This window comes from Populus alba, chromosome 2 (genome assembly GCF_005239225.2).
Source record: "Populus alba chromosome 2, ASM523922v2, whole genome shotgun sequence".
Taxonomy (NCBI): domain Eukaryota; kingdom Viridiplantae; phylum Streptophyta; class Magnoliopsida; order Malpighiales; family Salicaceae; genus Populus; species Populus alba.
The window spans coordinates 6,493,261-6,509,225 of NC_133285.1; the positions used below are offsets into that span (position 1 = coordinate 6,493,261).

Consider the following 15,965-nt stretch of genomic DNA (forward strand, 5'->3'; position numbering starts at 1 on the left):
TTGACGCTAGTCAAAGGAAAATTTAAAAATACGATCACGTGGCCTTTCGGATAACTATAGTTGTGCCCGCACCTTTCAGAAATTTTCTGGCACTAAACCTAGTATAGACTTGAAGGTTGATATGGTACTGTCTAATTTTATTCTTGTGAATTTTAGACAACAAAAAAAAACACAATAAATAGCACATGAAAGGATGAATCCAGAAAAATAATGATCAAACTAATAAAAAAAATTATTATTAAAATCCCACGATGAATTGAATTATGAGAGGATGAACAGCGCGCACCGTGTATATATATTAAAACTACCGACAATTAGTATTTTGAACCGCCAAAGCTTCCAAGGAAACAGTACATCAAATTATGGTAATAGATTTTTCAACAAAGTAATGATGATACTATAATCTTACCGAGGCTGATGTCCATTCATGTGAAAATTATCGTGATAGATACTTCTCTGCCATGTTTTGGATATATCGTGTCTTTCAGGATATATACATTAGGCTTCCACCCTTCGTTGTCTTTATTAGCTAAAGGGGGCAACTAGTGGGGCTAGCCGTGTCAAGTATTTCTACGTCTAGGGCATATGAAAGAGACGCCTGTCACTATTGTGATGTTTTATATGTTTATTTGAATTATATGATGGTTCATTTTTGAATCTTGTGATTAATTCATGATATGTGTGTAAGTTGACCTGAATTATTAATAAATTAAAAAAAAAAAAAGAAGGAATCCAAGTGACGGACCCATGCAGTTTGTTTAAATTTGCTCGATCAACTTGGAAAAAAACTCCCCATTGCTCCTGATTTTGCCTTAGATTTAATTACAGCGTTATAATTGGAAACATTGTTTTGTTAAGCATTAATGGCTATATATTAATCATTACTCTGATCAACTTCTCGTGCTGTCTTGCTCTCATGGGAGCGCCTCAGTCAATCTGTATTTTAGAGCTTTCAACGGAGGCGAACCTCCCGTCTGCAATCTATTTCTCAAGCGAATTTAATGGAGTTAGTGATTCATCTTCCTTTTAACCCTGCCTTCACATTCAAGCAAAGCCAATCGAACTTAGTATTTCTGGACTGGAAACTCCATCTCTCACAAAAACATGAAACTCAAACGATCGAGAGCATGTATACCTGCGAGAAGAATGCCCCTTTGACTAATTATGATCTACGATATTGTAAATGTTAATGGTCTAAATATATTATCTTCTTTTACTTTGAGGAAAGGACTAATTTTTTATTTAAATATTTAATTAATATTAACACACTCTTTTATAATTATTGATTTATAACAATTTTTTTTAATTTATTTGATTGAGTGTAAATAATATAATTTGCATTCTCAACCAACCCATTAACGGTGCCCTTTCAAAATCAAAAGCATATAATTCCACTTCAACAAAAACAATGATTAATAGTGCCCATAATTTGTCTATTTCGAAGCAATTAATGCTGCCAATAAATCTCACTATCCAACATTGCCGACATCATTTATTCACGGCCCAAGAACATTACGACTCTTTATTTCTTACAACGGACATGAAAACAGTACAACGGGGGGGCATTAATAACAAGGTTTCCGCAACTGTATAAAGTGATGAAAAACTGGGTTCCTAATCAGTTCCTTAACTTATTTTTATTTTCCCGGAAAAGGAAGTGGTTGGGCACGCGTGCTGCTCGCTCCTAAAGTAGCGCGTCTTCCGGACTATGAAGGTTGAGTCGGTGGAGCCACCAACACTGGACGGACATGGCATATTACCTTGACTCTGCATTCCAAGAATGGTTCTCGAGCCGCTTCCTCTTTTAAAACTAGTAGTAGTAAGGTTGAGAAAGCTAGTGGAAGCCAACCACTTGTGGAACCATGATTTTAAACACTTGATACAGCTATACATTTAAACGCATTCAAGTTAAACATGCAAAATTGCTAATTATGTCTTGGAATCTCGGGCGTAATTCTGTGATCGGACGGGAAATTGATTAAGAAGCCTGTGAATTGTGGAGCGTCATATGATTAATTTGCCACATCACCAATAGTATAGTCACTAGGCCGGGGGCCCATGCTGTGTTACGGGCAAGATCAAAAGTCGATTATTGCATTAAAAAAACATGAGTGTCATTATTTTATTTATATGCGATTGAATATTTAAATATAAGATTAAATTAATTGACCATGACTTAAATAAATATAATAAAAAAATTGTGAGACTTGTTTGATCTAACGGAGACAAGAGGACATCTGGTTGTTTTATTTAAATAGCGACATGATATTAAAAAAAAATTCACGCACTATCGTTTTTTAAGTTTTAAAATCTATGATTAATTCCTATTAGACTTAAATGTTGAAACAATAGATTTTTTAAGGATTAAATTATAAAAATAATTTTAGAAAATAAAAAGAAAACATAATGATATATTATATGATCCCAGGGTTAGCTATGAGATTAATTTACAAACCAAGTAATGTATATTACTGGAATCAGTTAATCCGATTGAATAATTCATCTCTTTATTCTCTTCCTGGTGGCTTCTTACGGGTCTTAAATGTTGAATTACAAAATTAAATTTTAATAAATCCGCTTCTTCCTTGTTGAATTGAAAAGAAAGGATAAAATAGATAGGGAGTCATCAGGGCTGGTCAAGGGGTTATTCCAACACCAATATATGTGCTTAAATCAATGGATTTTTATTTTGTGGCGTGAATTGATGTCTGTACAATTTTTGGTTTATTCCCTTTCAATTAGTCCACCAATTTAATTAGACAACTTGGCCAATACTTGCAGGCCCTTTAAATAAATTCCTTGATGAACTTATTCAATTATAATTTGTCAGGAAATAATAATGGAAACTCAATGTTAGGTGCTTTGTTTGATACACCACCAAAGACTGCAGCTAGAGTGAGAGAGGAAGTGGTTAGGTGATTAGGTGCGCTTAACTTACAGTTTGAATGTCTGTACTCATGCCTTCTAATTACTTCACGAACAAGGTGATTAGGTGTTCTTAAACCACAGCTGTTTATGGACTAAGAAATTCGGGGAAAACGAACAAAAGAAGAGCACAGGAAGGACCTTTGAATCTGGGGGTGGTGGTTTTCTTCCACAACAACCCCTCATTTAATACTTCATGCTGCATATTGCAGTGCTAGTGAGCTGATCGAGACTAGTTCTACCGGCATGTTTGGCCTTTTATCAACCTTTTAAAGTAGACTGAGCACAGATCTGCTCCGCCTAACAGGCGGATCAAGGGATTCTAAAAACTGCTACCATTATTAAAAACCATACAAAACACCCTTCTCTGGTGGGTCATACAGAGAGCTTTTAGATTGAAGTGGAAGGGGAGGCGGAACTCAAGTGATAGATTCTTTTCTGCTCGAATGAGATGGCACAGGGAAAGGAGTTGAAACATCATTTTCAGAGACGGGTCATTGATCCAATGTGAATGTTCCTTCAAAAAAAGCACCGGGAAAGTTGTCAGAACTTGCATGTGGAATTCTGGTTAAAGAGGCATCATTTTCTAGCGATGCAAAGTGAAAGGAGGGCTCAGGGAGATTCGTTGAATAACCGGGCTTTCTTTTGAGTGTTGTTGCCGGATCTTTTGAGTGTCACCGTTGCAATACTCGTGGACCTCCTACAGATTCCAGTGGTTGCATTATTGCATCAGGAGACATTTTTGTTTTTTTAAATATTTTTGAAAAAACTTAATTTATTTTTGTTTTTAAATTGTTTTTTTAGTTCTATGTATGTTAATGTTAAAAAAATAAATTTAAAAAATAAAAAATATATTATTTAAAAAATATATTTTAAGAGCATCTACAATGCAAATGTTATTTTAAAAAAGCTTAAATTGATAAAAATAGCATTTTTGAATAGTATATAATATAGCTTTTTTATCATATCTATTCCAATGGAAAAAAACACCATTTGAAAAGTCTTTATATTAGAGTGGAAGAAACAAGTTTTTTTATTATTTTTTAATAAGTTTGATGTTTTTTTTTTCCACATGAATATATTTAATTGGTTTATTTTTTTAGTAGCTCTACTTTGTTGGTTTTAACTTTTTGAAAAGATATGTAAAAATAGTATTTATAGGAGAAAAAAGGTATTTTAGTATTTTGTTTGGCTTTTCCTTGAAGTGTGCAAAAACAAACAAAAATAAAATTAAAAATATATTTTTTTTATTTTTGACTTTTCATTACTTCTCCATCGGAGAATTCTTAAAGAAACAAAATAACAATGGAATCCAGCCACCAACACATACTAAACTCTGACGTTAAGCTCAGCCACTTTCGATGTCCTGCTTTTTTCTTAGTTTAAGGGCCGTGTGGGCCAATGTGGTGGACTTAACACCAACTCATTAGAAAAGCCCATCAAAGCCTATGTGGCAATTAAGCTCAAATAGCCTGGTTTCAGTGACTGCTTCCGGCCATTCCTGCTTGTTTTGCCATCCATTCAAGGCCCGACTGTTTCTCAACTGTTCGTTTTGTTTTTCTTTTTTTGGGGCCCAAGTTTGTTTATGCCTGCGCGTTACCCAACAACTCATCAGTCTTGATCTGGCCACGTGTGCAGAGGAGTTACCCGTATTGTCGTTAAAATCAGTACATCAACCATCGGAAAACCTTTTCTTCGAGCTCGAAGCCTCAACTCAAGAGTATGGATTCAAATGTTGTTGTTAGCTGTGGCTCAAAAAGACATCGATCCCTGCAAAATCTTTGTAGGATGATATGTTAATATTGATGAAAAAACCAAATTGTTTATCATACCACATGCCTTCAAGTTTTAGCATCCTCTAAAATTTGTGGTCTGGAATTGAAGGTGGAGCTCATTTAACAAAACACTAAAATAACGAAGACTTTTATTGTTTCATCACCTCTACATCTTTTTTTTTCACGTATTTTTTTTTAATTTGATCATTCAGTGGCCTAGAAGTCTGGTTAGTTCTTGTGGAGTAAAAAAAAATGCAGGCGCAAGAACCCTTAAGAGGAGAGAGAATAAAAAGAAGGAAAGGAAAGAAGAAAAATCGGTTGCCAAACCCACAACGGAGCTCCATTTCTATCACACGCTGCCTTGTAAAGATGCTATTGCCTGTACAATCTCAACAACACTAAGAAATAACGCCGTCAGAGCTCGGAGAAAGATGCTTGCTTGTTGTATATTGCGATGACCGTCGTGTTAATTATCCAAGATAATAATCTTATCAAATTAATATTTTTTTACAAATCTTTGAGTCATTTTTAAATTTTTGATAAAATAATTTTCATTCATGTAAAAAATTATTCAAAATTTTATTTTTAAATAAATAAATTATTGATGAGAAGAGAAAAATCTCAAACAACCCTTGATTATTCCATTCAAAGATCTCTTAATTTTTTTAAATTTAATTTTTGATTTATGGTGGCTAATTAATGATTGGTAATAATAGAAATTAATTCTTCAACCTTTTAACTTTCAAAATATATTATAAAAAGAGGTGAAAGACAAGTTTAAGCCAATAATTTTTTTAGATTTTTTACACAATCTTCTTCACCTTATATTTTAGTGTTTTATACTCATTTCTGTTTTGATTTTTTCTTCAAAATCTAGAGTTTAGATGCATATTATTTTTAGAAATATTTAAGTTTTTTTATATTTTTTAATTCAGAAAACTTTGATTTAAAAACACATTTAAATTGAAATAATGGTATTGAAATCTTGAGAGATATACTATATACATCTTAGTTGCAAAGTGAGGAGAAATAAATATATATAAAAATGCTTCATTACTTCAATAAATAAAATATCTTTCTTGATTTAATTTAAGCGTAGTTGATTTAAAATATATATATTTTTTGAGTTTATAGATTTAAACATATAAAATTCTAGTTTTTTCTAGGATATCTTTTGGGGGGACATGCCTTGAAATGATAAATACCAATATATGCTAATTATTTTTAAATTACAATCTTGTTATAATAAACTAAACCATTTGCACAATTTTGATACCATAAACTAAACATATTTGCATAAATGTTTTAATGGTGCCCGGGTTTGTAATATTCTGATTGTGGTAAACCATAGCCAAGGTTAGGGTAAAAAACTTTGCGAAGATGGTTATACTTTTGGACATCAAGACCATGGATCTTCATGAGTTTCTTTTGTTTGGCCTTGAAGCGTTGCTGGAAGTAACCTTCGAAAGAGGGCTCAGTGGATGTTCTCAGGAAGAAACCATAGCTATGGCGAAGTGAAGGGAAAGGTGACGAAGAAACATATCGCTCCATGACATCCCAGTTAAGTTCCAGAAGGTGAGCCTCATGAACCCAAGTGTCTGGATCACTAGAAAGCCCAGCCCACAATAAAGCTCTCCTCGGACCTGGGTTCTAGCCTTCTGATCGATTATCACCTTTAGTTTCTCCATATGCTCAAGGTGTTCTCTTCTCGGATCTTCAGGAGCTGCAATGGTCTGGGATATCATATTCTCCATTGATATCGCCACCTGGTACATTAAAAAGCAAAAAACATCAAGATGAACACGATAAACTGAGTTACATAAATTAGTTGACTTAATCATAATTATCACGATTATGGCATTTTATTTCTCCGGTTGTCCTTGCAAGTCTAGAAAAACAAACGGCCATAGGACAGTAACACACACAGACCACTTGTGTCCTATCTATGGACAAGGGCCATCAATATTTCGAAGAATCATATCCATTTGTATCACTTCTCCTGGGATACAGCCTCCTCTAGATGGGGGCAAAAGCTACCCAGCAAAATTTAATGATCTTTTTGCCAGCAGCCCTTACATAATCTAATCTTCTGTCATTATATATAATTTAAATCTTACGGGACACAAATTACAGCATAACAAGAAGAAAAAAAAATGGAGGACTGTTGTTTGATCAAATAATTAAAGCTAATTGAAAAAAAAAATTAATACCTGCTCAGGCCTGAGAAACACAATGTTTCCTAAAACGATGACGTTTCCGGACTGGTCAAGCAACTTGGCAAACTCAACACCTTGACCTTCATTTCCACACTCATCAACACAAATTTTGACAAACTCCGAATAACAAATCGACCCTCTTGGAATCTCTCTAAGTTTGGCCTTCAACTTCTCCACAAGAGAAAACCTCAAGATCTTCTTCGCATTCTCAACAGAAATCCCGAACTTATTAGCCTCTCCAGCGATCTCTTCCGGAGGAGTCAGACCATCAAGGTGGAGCCTGTCACCGGAAATGAGATTTTCTCTTAACTTCTCTCCCACCGGCATGGACATGAATTCGGGTAACTGGCTAATGGCTCTACGGTGAAGGAAACGCCGGAAAAACCCTGTATCGACGGAATCTCCAGTGAGAAACTCTTTAAATGGATTCGTTTTGGATGCTGCATTATTTTGTGGTGTTGTAAGAGATTTAATTGGTGATGAGTGGTCTAGAGCTACTGCCGGCGATGCAACTCTATAATCGTTGGTCACAGCACGCTTCGAAAATAATTTTCGAAACGCCATTTGATTAGAACAGAGAGAATCCGGTGATTCGAAGTGCTTGAATGAGGTTGAAGAGTGATGATGAGTAAGAGGGGCACGGTACATATACAGTATACTAGCCTTCTGGTACCCGCGCTATGCCGCGGGTCTTTTTTTTTTATAAAAATATAAAAGAAAAACAAAAATTTAAAAATCATAGGTTTTTTTGCAAGGCCATACCCAAGAATTTTGGGTTTGGCTGCAACGCCTGGCCTAAAAGTAATATTTAAAAATATTAATAATAAAATTAAACTTGCATGGCTCAAGTTTAAGTGAGCCTAATTGCAACACCGGACTCAAGAATTTTGGATGTGGGTCTGGCTATAAGGTCGTGTTATAAAAGTGTGATAATTAAATAAACTAATTAAAAAAAACAAAGAAAAAAAAATCAACAGAAAGGAAAAAAACTAAATGAAGAAAAAAGAAAAAAAAATGAATTAATTGGGTTAACCCTTTAAACCAGGTTATCCCGTTAAAACCTGAGATTCGCGTAATGAAAGTTTTGATAACTAAAATAGAAAAAAAATGACGGTTTTACCCAGAATTAATTGGGTTAACCCATCAAACCAAGTTAACCTGTCAAGCTCAGGATACGTATCATGAAAGTATGAAAGTCTGATAATTAAATAGAAAGAAAATTAACTTTAACAAACTAAAACTAAATGAAAAAAAATAACTCGTCAAAAAAGGTCAACCCATCAAACTCGAGATTCGTATCATGAAAATCTGATAACTAAATAAAAAAAATTTAACATTAACAAAACTAAATCAAACAAAAAAATTCATTAAAAAAAATTAAATTCTATTTAGTTATCAAACTTTCATGACGCAAATCCCAGGTTTTACGGGATAACCTGGTTTAAAGGGTTAACCCAATTAATTTAATTTCTTTTTCTTTTTCTTCATTAGTTTTTCTCTTTCAGTTGATTTTTTTTCTTTGTTTTTTAATTAATCTATTTAATTATCACACTTTTATGACACGACCTTATAGCCAGACCCGCATCCAATATTCCTGGGTCGGTGTTTACAGTGAGGCTCACTTAAACTTGGGTCATGCAAGTTTAATTTTATTATTAATATTATAAATATTACTCTTAGGTCAGGCGTTGCAGCCAAACCCAATATTCTTGAGTTTGGCTGCAACACCTGACCTAAAAATAATATTTATAATATTAATAATAACATTAAACTTGCATGACCCAAGTTTAAGTGGGGGTGACTGCAATACCAGATCCAGTAGTCTTGGATGTAGGTCTGGCTTGCAAGGTCGTGTCATATAAGTGTGATAATTAAATAGATTGATTAAAAAGAAAAAAAATAAAAAAAAAAACTAACAGGAAAAAAAAACTAATGAAGAAAAAGAAAAAAAATGAATTAACTGGATTAACCCGTCAAATCTGGAATTCGCATCATGAAAGTTTGATAACTAAATAAATGAAAAAAATTAACGGGTTTACCTAAAGTTAACTGGGTCAACCCATCAAATCAAGTTAACCCGTCAAGCCAGGATACATGTTATGAAAGTCTGATAATTAAATAGAAAAAAATTTAATACCAACAAACTAAATAAAACAAAAAAAATTCATTAAAAAAAACAAAAAAAATTTTAAAAAAAAAATAAGACAGTTAAATAATATAATATAATATAATAATAAATATATTAATAATGAGTAAAGTGAGGCGTGAAAAAAAAAAACACTTTCATTCACTGATGCTTAGGAATAAATATAATATAATATAATATAATATTAATAATGAGTATAGTGAGGCGTGAAAAAAAAATATAAAAAAAACACTTTCATTCACTGATGTATAGGAGGCGTGGGAAAGTTATAGTACTTTCCCCACGCGTTTTAGAGTTCTACAAGTTATATATAAAAAAACATATTCTAGTAAAAACAAATTAATAAATAGTCTAGGCTAGAGATAATTATTTTTGGTTTAGTTTAGTTTTTTTAGAATAAAAATCTATTTAAATCGGTTTGACTCGTTTTTTTAATATGACTTGTTTTTTGCTATGTTTTTTCAGTTTGACTTGATTTAAAATAAAATATATTTTTAAAAAATAATTACTATTACAATCTTAAATACTATAAATTTAAATGCTTTACTTTATGTTCCGAAATCCCTATAAATTATTCGATATATAGGTGTCATTTGAGCCACGAGACTCGGCTGGCATTCAAGTTGCAAGTGGATTAATCTTTAGTCTTTGGCTTTCGAATACAATTATAAGTACTTATAATCGTACTTCATGTTTGTAAACCAATACACAAAGTTAGCTTGTTGATCATTGTCTATTTAAAACACCGATTTTATCTTTAAAAACTTCAAATATTAAACGGTGCATTTTACGTCAATAATGAGAATATATTTTCTTATACTTCATGTTTTATATATCAATAGCAACTCACTTCAAAACTACTTTAAAACATTAATTTAATTTTCTTTAAGAACTTAAAATGTTAAAGGGTGCATTTGACGTCAATAATAATGTTTTATAAAGAATACAAAAACCCACTTCAAAATTATTTTAAAAAATATATTTTTTTCCAATCAAATACTAAACAAACACCATAGAATTCTCCAAGAACTAATATTATTTAGAAACACAAAGGTAACCCAGGGATTAAAGAATAATTTTCTAAAACCTAGGAAGTAATATATATAATATGATTGCCAAGAAGAAGAAGAACCGGTAGAATTGGCAGCAGAGGGAGTCGGGACTTTGCATGCTAACATGGATAGCATCATTTTATATAATTAATAACACGTTAATCTAATAAGATTAAAACTAAGCAGTCAGACATTATTTTAATATTTTATTTTTGTTTATGCTGATATTTTACATTTTACTACACTAAAAAAGCAGAAAAGTGGTTCAAGGCATGGCATTTCCATTGATCCCTTTCTGTTGGATAGTGACGGGTTAACTTGAGAAAGTGACGGGTTTGCCTCTTCATGATTATAAACGTAACGTAGTCATGAATTGCTTGAAAAGTGGGGAGCAAAAGGCAGACTCCAGTTTCCTTTCGAGCCTTTTGAATCATAAAAGTAAGAGGAACTGCCACCACTGCCATCAATCTCGCAAGATGGATCGCTAGTGCGTAGCCCCTACCAAGGAAAATGTTAAAAAGCCAGCAATCCATGCCGTGCTTTCTGTGGGCAAAAATGCTGATTTTCCTCTGCAAGTTGGCATTCTTCGGTCACTTTCTTGTGGCAACAGTCTACCACTGCCATCAATCTCGCAAGATGGATCGCTAGTGCCTAGTGCCTACCAAGAAAAATGTTAAAAAGCCAGCAATCCACACCGTGCTTTCTGTGGGCAAAAATGCTGATTTTCCAGTCAAGTTGGCATTCTTCGGTCACTTTCTTGTTGCAGCAGTTTCTAGCCCTCGCATATATATACTTGCCATCCCATTTTCCTTTCAACAAATCAGCGACAATCTAAAAAAAAGAAGAAGTTGTTTTTCAATCTTGGAAGTCCAGCTTCTCATCACAGCAAATCATCAGTTTTCTCAAATGAGTCTCATCAAGAATCACAAACCTTGTCCAGTGATTGAAGTTGCATATTCCTCACCCTTTCTCTCCGCCTATTCCCTTCTCTCTGCGGCTTCTTTGTCATTGTCCTCCACATGTCCACCATCAAATGGCATGCAGCTCACATGATCAGCACCTCTCTAACAACAATATTTCATGCATCGGTTTACGGATTCCTACTCTTCCACTCTCGTTCCTCTTCCTACAGGTGCGGGCAGCATGCTATTATAAGGGATCCTCCCACTGCACTGGAAACTTAAAGAGATATTTAGCACTGGTGTTGTGCTTGGAGGTTACTTGGCCCTGATGACAGTATTGTTCTTCTGGATTATGAAAGACACAGACTTCTTCTCAGCTTGTGTTTCCCTTTATTCAGATTTTATATATTTATATGATTTTCGTAAGACAAGATAAGTTTTATGCAAGATCACTGAGAGATAGCAAATATGAAATGATGGCGGCCTTGCACTTGCAAGTGAGTATTGTGAGCCAGGCCCTCATTTTCGTCAGACGATCCCGCAGCTGGTCTTTCGTTGAACGTCCTGGACTTCTTCTTGTCAGTGCGTTTGTAGTCGCTCTGCTGGTAAAGATTCATCTTATCCGCCAATCGCTACTCCATTCCATCCTTTACAAAGTACAGGTCCCAGGTTTGCGCTTTCCTTTGAACATGAGCTCTTAGATAGATATCAGCATAGCTTCGTAATTAAACTCCTCGCACATCTTCTCTGAAAGCGAGAGCCTGAGATGCATTGCTTGCGTCTTCATTGGGTCTTACGTACTTAAAAACAAAAAATGGAATGACCAACATACTGTAATGGTCTAGTTCCATCGCCCAACGACCAATATTTTCTGAGCAATATTTGTATACCATAACAGCTACCTTATTCATTATACAAACATATATAATTACAAAGACGATATGTTATCTTATATTGCGGCATGCAATGAAAAAACATATCTGCAAACTTTATAAAAAAACAACAAAAGAAGTTCACAAAGCATGGCAAAAGCATAAGATTTGGTATGTAGAAATACAATTGGCGCGATGCTATTTTTTGCAAAACTAATTATCATGCACAGCTGTCAGACAAAGAAACACACAGAACCCAGAATGTGGTGCAGAATATCAAATCATATGCGTTAGGACTTGATGAAACGAAGATAGTATGCAGAATCACACAAAGCAGAAAGAAAAAAGAAAAGAGAGAAGCCACTCTTTTGAACAACATGGCAACTAAGAGGAAAATATTCTAACCTTGAAGTCCAAACTCTCTCCTGAAAGAAGACGATATGATAAAGGGAACAACGAACTGCAAAGGAAAGCATAACAAATCATGGCCCCCGCATACTGAACAAACAAAAGTTGCAGGGAACAAACAAAAGTTGCAGGAAAACATACCTTCAAATATTATAAGAGAGGCGGGAGCTGAGAGAACTGGCTCGCTAGAAACACCATTTCAAAAGAGCATCATCCCATGCAATCAAACAATTAGAAAGCAGACTAACCAGAATAGAAATGCCAATGAAAACTGAACAGGAAATAATGAAAACGGAGGCAAGAATACGTGTATAATGATGCCAACGCCATTTAATGCACCATCAAAGAAGATCAAACAGCTTGACTTTATTCTAAATGAAGTCTGAAAGCATTTAATGCACCATTAAAAAAACACCGGCTGATTTGACATTGTCCAAATGAAACCTGAAGACGTAAGTTAATTATTCTAAAGGTGATCAATTTTTCAAAGCATTTAAGACAATGGTATTATGATCTAACGTTTTTTCAAACTTCTGCAGCAACAATATATGCCTTGACAGGGCAAAAGCATAAGATTTGGTATGTAGAAATACAATTGGCGCGATGCTATTTTTTGCAAAACTAATTATCATGCACAGCTGTCAGACAAAGAAACACACAGAACCCAGAATGTGGTGCAGAATATCAAATCATATGCGTTAGAACTTGATGAAACGAAGATAGTATGCAGAATCACACAAAGCAGAAAGAAAAAAGAAAAGAGAGAAGCCACTCTTTTGAACAACATGGCAACTAAGAGGAAAATATTCTAACCTTGAAGTCCAAACTCTCTCCTGAAAGAAGACGATATGATAAAGGGAACAACGAACTGCAAAGGAAAGCATAACAAATCATGGCCCCCGCATACTGAACAAACAAAAGTTGCAGGGAACAAACAAAAGTTGCAGGAAAACATACCTTCAAATATTATAAGAGAGGCGGGAGCTGAGAGAACTGGCTCGCTAGAAACACCATTTCAAAAGAGCATCATCCCATGCAATCAAACAATTAGAAAGCAGACTAACCAGAATAGAAATGCCAATGAAAACTGAACAGGAAATAATGAAAACGGAGGCAAGAATACGTGTATAATGATGCCAACGCCACATCCATTTAATGCATCATCAAAGAAGATCAAACAGCTTGACTTTATTCTAAATGAAGCCTGAAAGCATTTAATGCACCATTAAAAAAACACCGGCTGATTTGACATTGTCCAAATGAAACCTGAAGACGTAAGTTAATTATTCTAAAGGTGATCAATTTTTCAAAGCATTTAAGACACTGGTATTATGATCTAACGTTTTTTTCAAACTTCTGCAGCAACAATATATGCCCTTGACAGGGAAAAACCGTGGGGAAAGCTACAGTACTTTCCCCACGCGTTTTAGAGTTCTTTTAATATATGCAGTTTTTTTTTTTAAAAAAAAAAAAAAAAGTAAAGGGAAAGAGAGGAGAACCGAAATGAAAATGCATTGAATCAGTTTTTACCATTTATGACCTCGATCTGGATTCCATTATTAATTTATTACACCGACTTCGGTTATATTAAATCCAGTCGGGTATCATTAATTAACTTAGTAATTTGTTGATAAAAAAAAAATTTATATTGAAACGGGTTAGAATTGCTCCTGTTAACTTATCATATTAATTTTTTATTTGAACAACCCTGTAAACAAAAGATAGAGAGATTCAATTTGAATTGTTTTAGTTTTTTTTAATAATATCATTTTCATTTTGTTTTTTTTTTATTTTAAAATAATACTATTTTAAATTAATTTAGATTGATCAATTTAAACTCTTAATTTAGATTTTAAACCAAACCATGTGCCGACCAAAACTTATATTTATGCCCTGAATGTAAAATTTTAAGTTAATTTTTAAAACAAAAAATATATACAAGTATTGTGAATGTATTTTTTGACACAATGAGATTTTTTAATTTATAATAGAAAAATTGATGCTTGGTTTTAATAAATAAATTAAAAATTATATAAACTAATAAATCTTAAAAATAATTGGTAATATTAATTAAATAATGAAGTACAAATATGAAAGATAAATGTATAAGATAATATTTCATGTCCTGTGATGTGGGGTGCTCTTTAAAATTTTATTTAATTTATTTATGGCAATGAAAATGAATTTTCATAAAAAATAATAATTTAAATTCTGTATAAAAATCATAATTGTCAGTATAAATACTTTTTATTCTTAATATATTATTTAACGATTTGATAATCATAAAAAATGAATCCTTTTAATGAAAACCTATTTCCCTTTTTTAATGCTTTCTTGGTTTCTTTTTAAATGGAAATTGTTAAAATTAAGTAATTTTCCTAATTGTTGGACAATATAGTAACGTTCTCCTCGTAAAGATAAAACTAGTTTTAAATCGAGTAGTTTAAGTATTGGAAAGTACCATCATTAGTTACATATGAATAGTGAACGAGGTTGTTTTTTTTCCTTTTCATTTTTCTTCTTCCTTTTTTCAATTTTTTTTTCAATATTTATCTATGTTCATATAAACAATAAAAAAATTATTTTTTTCTTTTTATTTTCCTATTTTATCTTTTAATAATTAATTAATTTTAAATTTATCTTTCTAAATGATTTTACTTTGTTTTTTAAGAGATTATTATTAGAGTCTAAAACATTTGATTTGTGTTTGATTTTATGAGTTTATTTTTATTATCAAATTTCTCAAAATTTAGTGGAGTACATAATTGATTATAGATTTAATGGGTTAAGTAGTGAAGCCCGAGTCAATTTAATAAGTCATCTTCTTAATATTAAAATAAAAAAGTTATCTTGAATTTTTTTTAAAGTTAAATTATTATTTGTACTGGTGATTTAGATTGTTTTTAACCCTGTCAAAGTAATTAGATCATGCCATGATGATTTTCACATAATTTAATTTTAAATTTAATTTAAGAATAAGTTGGGCTATGAAGTTTCAAAATTAACTTATAAGTTTAATAATAATATTAAACAGTAAACTTGAACTATTTTTTTCTTTCAAAAAAATTATGATTAATTCAAGCTGCAAAATAGCGCTACCCTACAGTAGCATAACTAAATGATTAATTTGTAATAGAAATTTGCGAAACATGTATAAAAGTTTATAATTAGTGAAGAGTGTTTTTCCTTCAAGAAAGGAAAACACTTTTCCCTATCAAAGCCATATGTTTTCTTTTGAATGGCAAACATTTTCATTGATTTACTTTATGAAAAAAAAAAAAAAAAACAAAAACAAGCTCTGGAAAATATGCAACTGTAAGCAAATCTGGCGTTGGGTAGCCCTAACATCACCGGAGCTTTTTCCACGGAGAAGCACGAGAAAATGCAAAATCTGAGAAGAGACAAGAACTTCGAGTCCCCATTAGCTGCATTTAGTATGATGCAATAACAGCTAACAAAACGATGATGCAATAGACAGTGAATAATTCATTGGTCACTGGTAGAAACGTCGCATGCCAAAACCTCCTTACTTGTCACCTCGAAGGGCTTCTCTTTTGCATGCATCGCCCTGCCCTTTTGTATGCCTGCCACATGCCTCGCAGAGCTTGCTTCTATGAAGAATGCCTGCCATATGCACTCTCAATGAAGAACATATTTCTTTCTTTCTTT

General features: G+C 32.9%; 1 long non-coding RNA gene and 1 pseudogene across 1 annotated transcript; both read right to left on the bottom strand.

The window, feature by feature from the left end:
* Nucleotides 1-5,936: 5,936 nt before the first annotated feature.
* LOC118042269 (calcium uniporter protein 4, mitochondrial-like) lies at nucleotides 5,937-7,549 on the bottom strand (annotated as a pseudogene).
* Nucleotides 7,550-11,453: 3,904 nt separating this feature from the next.
* LOC118042308 (uncharacterized) lies at nucleotides 11,454-12,618 on the bottom strand. Its single transcript, XR_012169142.1, has 3 exons — nucleotides 12,438-12,618; nucleotides 12,294-12,348; nucleotides 11,454-11,697 (listed from the first exon to the last, which is right to left on the bottom strand). It is a non-coding gene; the product is annotated as an uncharacterized lncRNA (long non-coding RNA).
* Nucleotides 12,619-15,965: the final 3,347 nt, after the last annotated feature.